At 38.6% G+C, this 15,055-nt stretch overlaps 1 long non-coding RNA gene across 3 annotated transcripts in view; it reads right to left on the reverse strand.

Annotated features, from left to right (window-relative positions):
- Positions 1 to 1,076: 1,076 nt before the first annotated feature.
- LOC109027654 (uncharacterized) overlaps positions 1,077 to 15,055 on the reverse strand; it is a 90,012-nt gene continuing 76,033 nt past the window's right edge. For all 3 annotated transcript variants that reach the window (XR_002006682.4, XR_010134609.1, XR_010134608.1), the window contains one exon: positions 1,077 to 2,127. This is a non-coding gene — a long non-coding RNA (uncharacterized lncRNA). The remainder of the gene's footprint in view (positions 2,128 to 15,055) is intronic.

Consider the following 15,055-nt stretch of genomic DNA (forward strand, 5'->3'; position numbering starts at 1 on the left):
GCATCCTTGTATTTTTATTTGCTAAACCTGACAATCATAAGTTTCTCTACATTCCTTTCAAGTTGTTTTCTGGGAGCCTCAGTTTCTAATTTGTATAGAAGGAGCTGTTTTAGTGGGAGTGAGTGTATGTGAGGAGGGTTTGGTAACACAGAAGTCTCCCGGATCACTTCACAAGGCGGTACACCTGTGCAGGACAGTGATAGCTGCACAGTTTTGTCTTGGTATAATTCTGGCGTTCTTGAGTCAGTGGACAAATGGTTTGGGGATTCCTCTAGTTTCTTCCAGCTGGACAGCTTGTTCTGTGGCAAGGACTTGGCATTTGTGGGTCTTGGTTGCATTTTTCAATCCAAGTGTATCCATCTTGCTCTTGGATGTAAGAGTTCCCAGATTCTGAAAATTGTAGTTTGAGGTGGCTTTTGTTAATTGTAAACATTTTGCATGAGAAATTGGGAAAGGCTGACTCTGAGGCTTTTAGCCAGAAGTTATTGGAAACTCGACTCCTGGCACTATTTGTGTGTGCTTGGACTACAACTTCTGAAGCATTGTCAGAGGCCCAAAATGAAAGGGGCAATCGTTATTTTTGGCCAAATGAATCCTGCCAAAATGGGATCAACTGAGATGTCTAAATCTACGTTTACAACAGCAAGGCATATTCTTTGGGAAAAGGCCATGGAGTTGCTGGATGCAGGATTGTCACCTAAGGATGTATTTCAAGTGATGCTGTAGCTTTTGAGCTTTTGCGTGTCTACAGACGTATGTTGGAATGCCTCAGGGTTGTTGGACCCAGTGTTGGTTTTGTCCCAATAAGGGACAGATTGTTGAAGGTCTACTCACCTCTTGCCTGTTTTACAGCCACTTGATACAACAGAGGCATTTTTAACAAGAATTCCTTCTTTTATGCTCCTCTGAGTAAATGGTCAATCATGCCATCCCTCACACCACTTAGCATTGCACTTAGATACAGGACCATCTGCTGCTGGTTGTTTGGCAATCTTCAGAGCATGTAAAAACAGGCAAAGTACAAGAAAACATCATCAGAATTGGTCTTGACACTCTTAGTTCAACCAGTTCCCAGCTACCAGCTCTTCTTAAATAAGTCATGCATTTAGCTCAGTTCAAAGCATAAGGTTATAGATCTTGCTTTTGTGTAAATGTGCAAATGCTTCATGCTGTGTTTTATCTTCCCAAACACAAGCCACCCCACCTGCTTTGCCTGTTTGATTTCTTCCAGCTGGTTTCCCATTTGTCTTAATTTACTCTCAAGGTTTTTGCCTTATTGACTTATCAAGGAAGCCTAGTCATTTATTTTACAAAGATTATCTCTTTATGGCTGTACAATTTGATGAGCAGAACACACATTTGGTGTTAATTATATTTACTTGGGTTTAGTAGAACAAGATGATGGATTTTTTTATAAACTCCCTAAGAGACAGGGACTGCCGAGGAACTCATGTGGAAAGAGTCCTTTCTTCTGCTACTGTTCATCAGAGGTGTTGAGACAAGCTGGGATGATGCCACACAACCTGCAACCTGCAACCTGCAACCCCAAAAGTTCTTTTTGAACTTCTTACCCTGTTGACAAGCTGTTGTGGGAAAGCAAACCTCTGGAGGAGAACTGCTAGACAAAAAGGTGTTCATTTGAGATCCAGAAATGGGAGCATTAAAGAGTTTTGACCTGGATCCTGTGTAGCTGAACTTTCTCTTGTTCCAGGCCCACCCCATTTTGTTTTGTCCCATTCCAAATGGGTTCATTGTGTTTGAGTGGAAATATACTCTGCTGGGCAAGAAGGGAGAGCTGGAAAATTTCTAATACATTAGTGACTTGTACCCCAGAACTTCATTTTTCTTGACCTGTAAGATAAGGTCAGTAAGTGTTTAGGTGGGGACTAAACAGCTGAAAGAAAGAGATCTCAAACTACAATGCTCTTTAAAAGACAGTGGCTTAAATTAGAGGTTTGTTTCTTCTCATGTCATTGTTTTGAGGTGGGCGTTTCAAGCTGGTTGGGGGTCTCTGAATCTCTAAGCTATTCAAGAGCACAGTTTCTTTCCATCTTGCCATGGGGTCATACTTGAGGCCATTTTTCACACATGCAAGGGCAGAGCCGGGTCTTGGCAAATTCAGCCAGCCTGCAAGAAGGATGAAAAGAAGTCCAGGATGAGCAGTTGTTTTTCAATAAGTCTCACACACAGGAGCTTTTGTTCTTTCCCTCAGATCCCATTAGTGAGAACTGAGTCACATGACTGTCGCCACATGGGAAGCTGAGAAACATAATCTTGAATAGGGAAGACATGCCCAGGAAAAAAGGGAGAATGGAATTTTGAGGACAAATAGCTATTAACCAGAAATATCATTATCTATAGTTGTAAAAGTCAAATAAGATAATAAGTGCTAAGCACCTGCTGATGTAGAGTATTACTGAGGATGTAATACTCAATAAAAAGCTTTTTCCTGCCCTCATTTATGTTCTTCTTTAGAGATTGATAATTATTAGAAGAAGAGGAGGGGCAATTAGAAACATGATGCACAGCTCTAAATACAGACAGGAGAGGAATGGGAAGAACTGAGCTGGGTCTGGTATCATTTGAAATTTAAATAACTTTCATTCCTGAATGATTTAATTAACTGGTTACACAGTGGAGGCTGAGTACAAAACAATTCTCCTAAAGAGCCTCTCTAAAAACATAACAGGAGTCATCCATTTTTAGTTATAGGACCATGAATTGTCTTACAAATAAACTTTCCAACATAGTTCTTTGGAAATTATAGGTGTTAGATAATTGCTAGCTCAATATTTATTGTTCAACCATATTCAACATTGAAAGTCCTAAGATAAAAAGCTTAAGTGTGGATTAGACTCTGGCTGGAGCTTTGTCCATTGAAAAAATTCATATGTGAATTTCTGAGTAAGGCACTATCCCAAGTACTTTGATTTCTTTTTCTGTAACTTTGGAACAATCCAAGGATTTGGATGATACAAGCTCAATAATACATGTGAAATGTCTAAGTCATACAAAGTCCATTTAAAAATTTTAAAGTATTACTATGCTTTAAGGTCAGAAAAAATAAAAATTAGGGTGTTTGGCAAAAACAAAGTTTTGTGGAAAGTAAAATACATAATAGACTTCTATTTTAATAACTGTGCTTAATAAACTAATCCCCTTTGTTATAACACAAAACTCTTTAATTCTTTGAGAAAATATATACATACTTATATGACTTGAAGGATATATATTGAGATTATTTCTGGTTGATGTATTTATGAAGGGCTATTATTTTCTTATTTGTTTTTCTAATATTCTCTGTCCCCAAGAAAATTAATGTGGGGAATTGGAGGGCAGAAGGAACAAGACTTGATATAATCATGCATTTTAATAGATCTTCTAACTACAAATGTTCCAAAAGCCTTTTCATATTGTCTGGAATCACAACAATCCAATATCCCCATTAGGTGACCAAGGAAAGGAGGGTTGGGATGATGTTGGGTGTTTTTTCAAATGTAAATCTATTATGTATGGCTCCCCAAGATAGTTGTGGGAACAAAATTGGAACCTGTAACGCATCCATTAAAGGCCTCAAAACTCATGAAATTCATTGTTCATAGAAACATAATGAGTGCAAAAGGCTGACATTTCCTTTGCCATTGTTTCTTTCTTTAATGCTCCCTAGTGCCCCATATTCCTACAGGAAACAGCTCCCCACTCCTTCCTCTTAATGGACATCAAAAGGCTTAGAAGCTATTTGTACATACACCATATGTGCATTGTAGAGACTGAAATCAAATCTTATTTCAAGTTCCCAAGTGGGAATTATGGGGGGGACTTGTCAGGGTTACTCCAGGAAATGAAGGTGAAGGTTATCACATTTATTTTCCATATCCAGAAAAATCTCATGTAGCCTATCTCCAATAAGAGATTTGCCTTTCAAAGTTAACTCTATATTTCCCAGAGAGAGTTCATTACATTTCTTCAAATGCCTTCACACTACAGGAACTTGAGGGTGGAAGAGGAGGATGGAAATTACCAGGTATAAATGAAAAACATTTATTTATGTAGTCCTACTTCAAATAATGTTGCTATTCTAATCTGGGGTTCTGGCCTCACTCTTTACCATAGCATTTGTTCTTTTCTAAATCTCATTTTCTCATTTTCCCTAAGTTGGTAGCAAAAACAAATTTGGCCATACAAAGCTCAATAGTAATACTGGCTCACAAGTAGAAAAATGTGTATCTTCTTGTCCTTTATATGGTTTCATTTACCTAAGGGAGGGTGTGTGGAAAGAGTGGGGTAGAGGGATTCTAATAAGTCTACAACTTTATTTATTCTACCTTGTTTGAGAAGTCGTTCTTTAAGACTTTAGGTGAAAAGTGTTTGATATCCTCTTTCTGCTTACTTGTCTATGACTCAAAAATATAGTAAGGGAAGATAAATGTGTATTCCTGGTAATTCTTTCTGTGAGGTCCATTTGAATCCATATTTATGGGGGTTCACTGGTGACAAGAAAGTTTGATCTTGATGAGATCAAATCTAACTAAGAAATCTCAATGTTTTTGGTCAATGTAAATAAATTTATGTCATTGTTGTCCAAAGTGTATTTCATAAAACACTAGTTCAGAGGCATTATTAATAGGTATCACACAAAAACTAGCTAGTCTCATTTTTTCAGATGTCCAAGAATTACTTGTGAACATACTCCAGTAAGTAAAATACGAATCCAGATAAGAGAGATAAAAAACAAGAAAAAATGTTGAGTGAGAAACCAGTAAAACTAATAATCTTCTTAATTGTTAAGAGGCCATGCAGCCTAATGCCTGAGTTTAAGAAAGGATCTTTTAGAAAGGAGGGTGTATTAGTCTGGACTCATGTTGATAATAAAGACATACCCAAGACTGGGTAACTTATAAAGGAAAGAGGTTTAATTGACTCACAATTCCACATGGCTGAGGGGGCCCCACAATCATGGCAGAAGGCAAATGAGGAGCAAAGTCATATCTTACATGGCAGCAGGCAAGAGAGCATGTGCAGGGGAACTCCCTTTTTTACAAAACCATCAGCTCTAGCAAGACTTATTCACTATCACGAGAACAGCACAGGAAAACCCCACCCCCGTGATTCAATTACCTCCTGCTGGGTTCCTCCCATGACATGGGGGGATTATTACAATGCAAGGTGAGATTTTGGTGGGGACACAGAGCCAAATCATATCATTCCACCCCTGGCCCCTTCCAAATCTCATGTCCTCACATTTCAAAACCAATAATGCCTTACCAACAGTCCCCCAAATTCTTAATTCATTTCAGCATTAACTCAAAGGTCCATAGTCCAAAATCTTATCTAAGACAGGGCAAGTTCCTTCCGCCTATGAGCCTATAAAATCAAAAGCAAGTTAGTTATTTGCTAGATACAATGGGGGTAAAGGCATTAGATAAATACAGCTGTTCCAAATAGGAGAAATTGGCCAAAACAAAGGGGTTACAGGCCCCATGCAGGTCTGAAATTCCTGCAGGGCAGTCAAATCTTAAAGCTCCAAAATGATCTCCTTTGACTCCATGTCTCACATCCAGGTCACAATGATGCAAGAGGTGGGTTCCGACGGCCTTGGGCAGCTCCGCCCCTATGGATTTGCAAGGTACAGTTCCCTTCCCAGGTGCTTTCACAGGCTGGTGTTGCCTGAGGCTTTTCCAGACACACAGCGCAAGCTGTCAGTTGATCTACCATTTTGGTGTCTGGAGGACAGTGGCCCCTCTTCTCACAGCTCCACTGGGCAGTACCCCAGTGGGGACTCTGTGTAGGGGCTCCAACCCCACATTTCCCTTTTGTACCGCCCTAGCAGAGGATCTCCATGAGGGCTCCATGCCTGCAGTAAACTTTTTCCTGGATATCCAGGTGTTTTCATATATCTTCTGAAATCTAGGCAGAGGTTCCCAAACCTCAATTACTGACTTCTGTGTACTCATAGGCTCAACACCATGTGGAAGCTGCCAAGACTTGGGGCTTGCACCCTCCAAAACCATGGCCTGAACTGTACCTTGACCCCTTTTAGCCACAGCTGGAGCAGCTGGGATGCAGGGCACTAAGTCCCTATGCTCACACAGCAGGGGGGGCCATGGGCCTGGCGCAGGAAACCATCCCCCACCCCCTGCCCGTGGGCCTGTGATGGGAGGGGCTGCCACAAAGGTCTCTGACATACCCTGGAAACATTTTCCCCATTGTCTTGGTGATTAACATTCAGCTCCTTGTTGCTTATGCAAAGTTCTGCAGCAGGCTTGAATTTCTCCCCAGAAAATGGGTTTTTCTTTTCTATCGCATTGTCAGGCTGCAAATTTTCCAAGCTTTTATGCTCTGTTTCTGCTTGAATGCTTTGCCACTTAGAAATTTCTTGTGCCAGATACCCTAAATCATCTCTCTCAAGTTCAAAGTTCCACAGATCTCCAGGGCAGGGGCAAAATGCCTCCAGTCTCTTTGGATAGGGAAGAGTGACCTTTGCTCTAGTTCCCAACAAGTTCCTCAATTTCATCTGAGAGCACTTCAGCCTGAACTTTATTGTCCATATCACTACCAGCATTTTGGTCAAAGCCATTCAACAAGTCTCTAGGAAGTTCCAAACTTTCCAAAATCTTCCTGTCTTCTGAGCCCTACAGTCTCTAGAAAATTCCAAAATTTCCCAAATTTTCCTTTCTTCTCCTGAGCCCTCCAAACTGTTCCAACCTCTGCCTGTTACCCAGTTCCAAAGTCACTTCCAGATTTTCAGGTAATTTTATAGCAGCACCCCACTCTACCAGTACCAATTTACTGTATTAGTCCATGCTCACACTGCTAATATATACCTGAGACTGGGTAATTTTTAAAGGAAAGAGTTTTAACTGACTCACAGTTCCGCTGGGGAAGCCTCATAATCATGGCAGAAAGCAAAGGAGGAGCAAAGTCACGTCTTACATGGCAGCAGGCAAGAACGCATGTGGAGGGGAACTCCCTTTTATAAAATCATCAGATCTCGTGAGATTTATTCACTATTATGAGAACAGCACAGGAAATACCCGCCCCCATGATTTAATTACCTCCCACCAAGTCCCTTCCATGACACATGGGGATTATTACAATTCAAGGTGAGATTTGGATGGGGACACAGAGACAAACCATATCAAAGGGTATACAGGAGCTTATTCTAGTACAGGATATAATCAGTAGCCTCTGTCTAGAAAAGGAAATGCAAACCAAAAACCTGTGAGTCTCCTTAGATTTAAGTATAAAACAATCTTGTGGGGGAATCGTCTCTAGAATGAAAATAAGACCTGGAACCTGGGAATCAGGCCCCAATTAGGAGAGAGGTTGCTGCCAGGTCACTATGGAGTCATCTATGAGCTATGAATATGCAAAATCATGCAGACTGTTTGGAAAATTGAAGTCATTTTTTATACTATCTATAATTTAAAGAATTACTTCATTGTGCCTGATTTTCTAGAGATGGGATTATTACTTTGTAGGGTGGGTAGAATTTCTATTTTGGTTTTGGAACTACAGACTTAAGATAATACAGCCATCACAGTGGGTTTCCTAGACCACACTTCTCTTAGAGGCAATGAGTCCCAGAGAGCAAGAAGAGCACATGTCTTGATCTTGGCTGCCTGAGAATCCTATAGAAGCTTATCATCCTTCTCCATTCCAAGACACACACAAAGCCCTATAGGAAATATCAAGATTGCTGTCTTTGGATGGTGACATTTCCTCTTTGGTTTTGTGTTTTTTGTGTTTTTTTTTTTTTCTGAAAGGGTGAAAATGATGCCTTACTTTTTATATTAATAAGAACTCATGAAATACATGTATATTGTAAAAAATATAATTTACTACCAATACATCAAGGAAAGTGACCAAAAAGAGTTTTACTCTAGAAATGTTTGAAATGTAAATTGAAGACACTTAGCTAATTTTTTAGTGGTAACTTTGATAAAATAGGCTTAGGCATGGTTCAGACATGTTAAGATATTTTAAGAAATGTGGTTTAAAAACATGCAACTTTTATTTTGCCTTCTATTTAATGCTACCTAGGGTTTCATGCTTAACTGCCCCTTCCTACAGCTATGCTATTTCACAGAAGCCCTCCACTTGAGAATACATCTGATCAAAACCTCCAAACACTTCAGGTTTTCTCTAATTTTAAATGTTTTTTTTTTTTTTTTTGGGAGATGGACTCTTGCTCCGTCACCCAGGCTGGAGTGCAGTGGCTCGATCTCTGCTCACTGCAAGCTTCACCTACTGGGCTCATGCCATTCTCCTGCCTCAGCCTCCCAAGTAGCTGGGACTACAGGCACCCGCCACCATGCCCAGCTAAGTTTTTTGTATTTTTAGTAGAGACAGGGTTTCACCGTGTTAGCCAGGATGGTCTCAATCTCCTGACCTCGTGATCCACCCACCTCAGCCTCCCAAAGTGCTGGGATTACAGGCATGAGCCACTGCGCCCAGCCCCTGTTATCTGTTTCTTTAAAGAAACATTCAACAGCATCATGAATGCTCTTAAATTTTTTCAGTGTATCAGGAAAACAAGGGAAAGCTTATTACAATATGATGTTAAAAATTCAGATTGTAATGTTGACAAAAAAAGCCTACCATGACCTACAGTAGGCATGAGAAAAGACAAGGAACCAAAAAATCACTTTCTTCTCTTACACTAATCCTTGCAAACAAGTTAACACAGAAACAGCTTTAAGTTTAACAAAAGTAAATGACAAAACAAGCAATTGTAAGGTGTGTGTGTATATATAGGTATATATATCTTGCAATTGCCTGTGTCTATACCTATCTATATATATACATACTTATTCCCCTACATATATAGCCATATATATATTTTATATATATATGTATTTTTTTTAACATATTTGGGATTTCAAAAGTTTGGGAGAGTATATATTTTATATATACACACACATATAGAAAATATATATATATAGAATATAATATATTCTAATCCCAAATATTTAAATGCTTTGCCTATCTTGCATGAGCAAAGGGATAAAAATGCCTTCTCTTTGGAGTCCTAGAGACCATGTCTCCAACTTTCATGTCCTGATGGGGTGATGTTCTTCCACTCCTGTAAGAACCCTAGCTCTGGCACAACCTCAGCTGTGTATGCTTCCCTCCATTTCTTTGAAATTTTGGCTTTCACACAGATCCCTGTAAACTTCAAAGGAAAAGGAGAATCTTCCTACTTAACCAACTATTTGTCTATCCTATGCCTGACTTCTTTCTCCTCTTTGTTTTCCATCAACATGACCATACATTGAACACCTACAATATGCCAAGCATTGTGCTAGGTGTTTACAACATGCACTCTGTTTTCCATGCTATCATCTTAAATACTCTTATTTAACCCTCTCTCCTGAGGAGTACTGCCTTTAGTTTCCATGTCATTAGAAGCCTTTCTCTACCTCATCAAGCTGTAGATACCCCAGAGTAAGATGGAGGTGAAAGAGTGTGGCATAGTAGAAAGAGCATGAACTCTGAGAGAATTATCCTTAGGCTTAAGCCTTGGCTTCTCTATTTCCTACCCATGTGTCCTTGGATGAGTTATTACTCTCTTTCAGCCTCAGTTTTCTCATCTACTATCTATCTGAGGGTAACAATACTTCAGAGCTGCTAGAGGAATTCAATGAAATAACATGTAAATTTCCTTAAAATATGCCCACAGCATGGGAAGCATTTAATGAATATTAGCAATTCTAATGTCTAAGTGATAGCTGCCAATTCATTAGATATGGGCATGCTCAGAATGGTCCATTGACTTATACTTGCCCCATTATGTATATATGAGGACAATAAAAAGTTGCCCAGTTGATTTTTTATTGCTCTCTTATATGTACATGCATTATGTAGACAGCCTGCTCAATAGGTCTTTATTATAATAATGAAGTATGCAGTCTAATGTTTCTCTTCATTTGTATAAGCTTTAAGAAAGCCCTGTTTTTTCAGCTTTTTTGGTACATAAATTCATGGCAGTTTTGTTATAATCCCCATCATTTTGTTTGATTTTCCCTGCATTTCTTAAATTAAGAAATATCCATAAATTGATATTAGCTGTAACTAACTCATGGTGTTCCTTCCTTTTGCCATTTCCTCCCTTTCCATCTTCTTGTAATTTAAACTTTCCACATCCTAGAGTGAGAAATATGAGTCCCCAGTTTTTCCACAGCTTCAATAAGCAGGCTGGAAAATGTTTTAATGGACTGCTAGAACCAATGACTATTAGTGGTTTTCCCCCAACTTCCTGAAGGTTTTCCTGTCCAACCCTTCTCTCCCTTTCATGTCCTCCACATCTTATCAGTTGTAATGAATTGAACCCGTAGTAGCAGTGCTAGAAGAGCTGTTTCTTAGTTTAAATGGTAGTCATACTATTTTGCAACTAAAATTAATTTTATACTCTTTTAATGAATTCTTTATTTTCCTTGTTCTGTTTATTTTGAAATGAAAACTCCTAAAATATTTTTCTCTGTACACTTAGTTGTACCCAGAGGAGACAAGAGATCTAGAAATATCCTTAATGCGTACCTGGAAATTCTTTCTATCCCAATATGTACCCAGTTTTTAAAACATTTTTCCCATATGTAAGTGTTACTCAAAAGTTTTCCTAGAAAAGTCATATTCTGGGCATGCTATGTTTTTGCTGAAGTGTCTAGGCTTTGTTTTTGTCCTGTCAGGGATATGACTTGTGAGTTTTCCTTTATCTGTGAGAGAAAGTTGACCTTTTGTGCTAATTCCATTTCCTGGTGAGTCAGCCTTCTTTCTTTTGGGCTTGCCTATTGCTCAGTGCCAACTCTTACATTCCACTAATTCAGCACCTGTCCCTTCTTAAACAGGTTGTTCAAACCCCCATACTAGCCCCATCTTTGACCCAGTGACTTCTTTGTGTGGCCAGTTATTTAATTTTTCAAAGCCTCTGTTTTGACATGTGAAGAAAAATAAAAATAACATTATCCTAGCAGGGCATATTAAATAATGCAAATGAGGGTAACTACCAATGATAAATTTTACTAGGAAGGAGGTAATGCTGAAACAATGAGAATTTATCTTATCATAAAAATTTAACTTGTGGGCAGCTCCAAATAAGTAGCAATTTCCCTTTTCTTACTATTTTCCTCCAGGAATTTGGGCTGAAATTATTCAGGATCCATTTTCCTTCACGTATTTCCATTTCAAAAACGGTAGAATGGAAAGGAATAGAAGTAAATTTGAAGGATTTTCAAAGCTTACTTAGGAGTTTGGCATGGAGAGGGGAAAGCTGTCACAGCTATTGATGAATTTATTCAGTAAATACTGAGTGCCTGCTCAGTGCTGCATCACTGTTTCTATATGAAAAGGAACTATCCCTCTGGGACAGTGTTTCCTTAGTGGGGTTAGCAGTCCAAGGAGCAAAGCATATGTGTGTTTCTATAAGCAATGGAAAAAGGATACTCCAAGAATCCTATATATGTAGCTGTTCGCTGATTCCAAGAGGGCAGCTAAGACTTTTTGGAAATAGGAATAGGAATCAACCTAGCACAGAGCTTGGCATATTGTAGGTGTTCAATATGTGGTCATATTGAGGGAAAACAAGAAGACAGGCATAGGATGGACAGATGGACAAATGATTAGTTAAGTAGGAAGATTCTCCCTTAAAGGTATGTCTCTACTCTGCCAACCTTTGTTAAAAAAAAAAAAAAAAGGAAGATATTTAAAAGTAAAGAGTTTATATGAAGTCTAATTAGAAGGTCTTGTTACACTCTGAAAGAGTGCCAGAATATCAGAATATGAACCATAAGATCATTATTTTCTTTTTCTTAACTTTTTTTTTTCGTTTATGTCTTTTTTTTTTTTTTTTTTTTTGAGATGGAGTCTTGCATTGTTGCCCAGGCTGGAGTGCAGTGGCACAATCTTGGCTCACTACAACCTCCACCTCCCAGGTTCAAGAAATTCTCCTGCCTCAGCCTCCCTAGTAGCTTGGATTACAGGTGCACACCACCATGCCCAGTTAATTTTTGTATTCTTAGTAGAGACAAGGTTTCACCATGGTGGCCAGGCTGGTCTCGAACTCCTGAAATTAGGTGATCTGCCTACCTTGGCCTCCCAGAGTGCTGAGACTGAATTGTATTGAAAGCCGTTTCTGCATTTATTGAGGTAATCATGTGTTTTTCATCTTTAGTTCTGTTTATGTGATGAATTACATTTATTGATTTGCACATGTTAAACCAACCTTGCATCCCAGGGATGAAGCCTACTTGACTGCTGTGGATTAGCTTTTTGGTATGCTGCTGGATTCGGCTTGCACGTATTTTGTTGAGAATTTTTGCATCAATGTTCAGCAAGGATATTGGCCTGATGTTTTTTTTGTTGTGTCTCTGCCAAGTTTTGGTATCAAGATAATGCTCGCTTCATAGAATGAGTGGGGGAGGAGTCCCCGCCCTGCAACCGACCCAGTTTTTTGGAATAGTTTCTGTAGGAATGGTATGAACTCTTCTTTGTACATCTGGTAGAATTTGGCTGTGAATCCATCAGGCTCTGGGCTTTTTTTTTTTTTTTTTTTTTGGTTGGTTGGTTGGTTGGTAGGCTATTTATTATTGATTCAATTTTGGAGCTCATTATTGGTCTGTTCAGGAAACCAATTTCTTCCTGGCTCAGTCTTGGGAGGGTGTATATGTCCAGGAATCTGTCCATCTCTTCTAGGTTTTCTAGTTTGTGTGTGGAGAGGTATCTATAGTAGTTTCTGATGGTTGTTTTCATTTCTGTGGGGTCAGTAATATCTCTTTCATCATTTCTAATTGTCTTAATTTTTTTATTAGTCTATTTAGTGGCCTATCTACTTTAATTTTTTTAAAAAAACAACTCCTAGATTTGTTGATCTTTTAAATGGTTTGTCTCTGAATTTCCTTCAGTTCAGCTCTGATTTCTGTTATTTCTTGTCTTCTGCTAGCTTTGGGGTTGACTTATCCTTGCTTATTTAATTCTTTCCATTTAATTTAGGTTGTTAATTTGAGATCTTTCTAACTTCTTGATGTGGGCATTTAGTGCTATGAATTTCCCTCTCCACACTTTCTTAGCTGTGTCCCAGAGATTCTGGTATGTTGTATCTTTATTTTCATGATATGCAAAGAACTTCTTGATTTCTGCCTTAATTTCATTATTTACCCAAAAGTCATTCAGAAGAATATTGTTTAATTTTCATGTAATTGCATGGTTTTGAGCGATTTTCATAGTCTTGACTTCTATTTTTATTGTACTGTGGTCCAAGAGAGTGTTTGGTATGATTTTGATTCTTTTTACATTTGCCGAGGATTGTTTTAATTATGTGGCCAATTTTAGAGTATGTGTCATGTGGTGATGAGAGAGTGTATATTCTGTTACTTTCCAGTGGAGAGTTCTTTAAAGGTCTATCAGATCCATTGGTACAATGTTGAGTTTAGGTTCTAAATATCTATTAATTTTCTGCCTTGATGATCTAATATTGTCAGTGGAATGTTAGACTCCCACAGAATAATAGTGGGAGACTTTATGTCTCTTTGTATAGGAGGTCTCTAAGAACTTGCTTTATGAATCTCGGTGCTCCTGTTTGGTGCATATATATTTAGGACAACTATGTCTCTTAGTAGAATTGAACCCTTTACCATTATATACTTTGTCTTTATCTTTGTTAGTTTGAAATCTGTTTTGTCTGAAATTATAATTGTAACCCCTGCTTTTTGCCGTTTTCCATTTGCTTGGTATGTTTTCCTCCATCCCCTTTATTTTGAGCTTATGAGTGTCATTACACATGAGATGGGTCTCTTGAAGACAGCAATACCATTGGATCTTGCTTTTTTATCCAGCTTGCCACTCTGTGCCTTTTAAATGGAGCATTTAACCCACTTACATTCAAGGCCAGTATTGATAAGTGTGGATTTGATCCTGTCTTTGTGCTGTTAATTGGTTATTATGGTGGCTTGTTTGCTTTACAGTGACACTGGTCTGTGTGTCTTTGTATTAGCTGGTAGCAGTCTTTCCTTTCTATATTTAGTGTTATTTTCAAGATCTCTTGTAAGGCAGGTCTGGTGGTAATGAATTCCCCCAACATTTGCTTATCTGGAAAGGATCTTATTTCTTCACTGAGGAAGCTTAGTTTGGCTGGATATGAAATTCTTGAAGATGATGTTTTTCTTTAAGAATGTTGAGTATAGGCCCCCACTCTCTTCTGGGTTGTAGGGTTTTAGCTGAAAGTTGCACTGTCTGATGGGGTTCCCTTTGTAGGTGACCTGCCCTTTCTCTTTAGCTGCCTTTAACATTCTTTTATTTTGACCTTGAAAATCTGACAATTATGTGTTTTGGGGATGATCTTCTTGTGGAGAATCTTGCAGGAGTTCTATTTCCTGATTTTGACTGTTTGCCTCTCTAGAAGGTTGGGGAAGTTTTCATAGATCATATCCTAAGATATGCTTTTCAACTTGTTTGCTTTCTCCCCATCCCTTATAGGGATGCCAGTGATTCATAGATTTGGCCTCTTTACATAATCCCATACTTCTCAGAGGTTTTGTTTATTCTTTTTCTTTTTTATTTATTTTTGTCTGACTGCTTTGTTTCAGAGAACCAGTCTTCAAGTTCTGAGATTCATTCCCCAGCTTGGTTTATTCTGCTGTTAATACTTGTGATTGCACTGTGAAATTCTTGTATTGTGTTATTCAGCTCTGTCAGACTTGTTACGTTCTTTTTTATACTGGCTATTTCATTCTTTAGCTCCTGGAAAGAAGTCTATGGACTATACTCAACCTACACTCCAGTTAAAGGAACATCTACACACAGAGGTGAGAAAGAACGAATACAAAAACTTTGGTAACTCAAATGGTTAGAGTGTCATATGTCCTCCAAATGACTGCATCAGTTCTCCAACAAGAGTTCTTAACCTGGTTGAAATGACAGAAATATAATTCAGAATATGGATAAGAAGATCATTGAGATTCAGGAGGGAAGCAAACTCCAATCCAAGGAGAATAAGAATCAAAATAAAGCAATACAGGAGAAGCTTTCAGTTGACTCAGGGTGCTCTGTCCAGGGAGTTGCC

This window comes from Gorilla gorilla, chromosome 6 (assembly GCF_029281585.2).
Source record: "Gorilla gorilla gorilla isolate KB3781 chromosome 6, NHGRI_mGorGor1-v2.1_pri, whole genome shotgun sequence".
NCBI classification, from domain to species: Eukaryota; Metazoa; Chordata; class Mammalia; order Primates; family Hominidae; genus Gorilla; species Gorilla gorilla.